This window comes from Carassius auratus, unplaced genomic scaffold (assembly GCF_003368295.1).
Source record: "Carassius auratus strain Wakin unplaced genomic scaffold, ASM336829v1 scaf_tig00217350, whole genome shotgun sequence".
Classification (NCBI taxonomy): Eukaryota; Metazoa; Chordata; class Actinopteri; order Cypriniformes; family Cyprinidae; genus Carassius; species Carassius auratus.
In genome coordinates this window covers 125,233-126,666 of record NW_020529019.1, presented here as the reverse complement: position 1 = coordinate 126,666, position 1,434 = coordinate 125,233, and the positions used below count along the sequence as shown (strand labels likewise).

The window sequence follows — 1,434 nt, the reverse complement described above, 5'->3', positions numbered from 1 at the left end:
CAAGCAAGAAGCAACACACAGAAGAGGTGCAGAAAAAATATCAGTATAGAGTAAAAAAATCCGTCATTAACAGCTGTGTATTAGTCTGTGATGTTTATGTAGTATTCTGAAATAGTCTTTTTAAAACATCTTAACTGGGAACACTGACACTGTGGAATGTTTTTCATTGAATTACTGCTTATTAATTTGACTTATTTTCTTTAAACAATTGAAGCTTCTGTAATGTTGTTTTAATCAGTTACATTCTGCTTGTGTAGCAGATCCCTTTCTGCACATAACGAATTTCACACAGTAGACAACAGGATGGCTTGAGAACAGCTGAATTTATTGACCCGCCCTGGAAACATATGGGACAATTTGATCAATATTTTTCGTTGCGCCAACCTCTTCCCACATCACACACAACATTAAGTAGGAAGAGCGAGAGAAAATAAGTGCGTCTTTCCTCGCCAGCGTCTATCCGCAAACTGAGGATGACGTAACTCACTTGTATACATATTTAACATTATGTAGCAGATACATTATTGTGCAAATAATACATTTCTTTCGTTAAAGGAAAAATAAAGTGATGAAATGGCTGGATGTGTATATATTCTTCAAACATATCAATAGTAACACATAAGAATAATGTTGTTGTTTTTCCTTCAAAACATCAGACACATCCACATTATACTCTATAGAACTGCAAAACCAGTGTAGTAGATGGCTGTACATAATATAATGTATTATAGAATCTGATAAATAAATATACAATATCTGCTCAAAAGCACAATCCACATATTCATTATAAACCCAATTTACAAAAATTAGATCACGTTATGCTGTTAAATTGAAGAACTGAACATACCTGGAAACATATGGGACAATTTGATCAATATTTTTCGTTGCGCCAACCTCTTCCCACATCACACACTGTGCACAAATCAACAGTTAGTTCACTCCACGTGCGTCCGATAAAGCTCACACAAAATTCAAATACACAATATGCATGTGTACAATCGATTCAATATAACATTGTACTCAATGATCAACGAACTTTAATTGAATGAACTCTACTTACATACCAACATTAAGTAGGAAGAGCGAGAGAAAATAAGTGCGTCTTTCCTCGCCAGCGTCTATCCGCAAACTGAGGATGACGTAACTCACGCACTCCAAATGCATAGCGCGCAACACTGATAAATATTCCACACAACTAACACCCCAACCGATAGTTCCCAAAACAAAGAAAAATAGTTTTGGGAAGTTCATCATACAAACCCAAGACACAATCAATACTTTTCTCTTCCCAACTTGCTACATTCACCCCCCTGAACTTCACAAAACTAATCTAATACTAGTGACTAATCGAAATTGGGGATGTGATCACACTCTAAAAACCACAGTATCTGCACGCAACAACCCTGTTACCCAACTCACTGGGAGAGTGACAAA

The 1,434-nt window shown here is 36.2% G+C and overlaps 1 long non-coding RNA gene across 1 annotated transcript; it reads right to left on the bottom strand.

Moving 5' to 3' along the window:
* Positions 1–273: 273 nt before the first annotated feature.
* LOC113100763 (uncharacterized) lies at positions 274–1,178 on the bottom strand. Its single transcript, XR_003289806.1, has 3 exons — positions 1,065–1,178; positions 848–912; positions 274–337 (listed from the first exon to the last, which is right to left on the bottom strand). It is a non-coding gene; the product is annotated as an uncharacterized LOC113100763 (long non-coding RNA).
* Between the last annotated feature and the right edge of the window lie 256 nt (positions 1,179–1,434).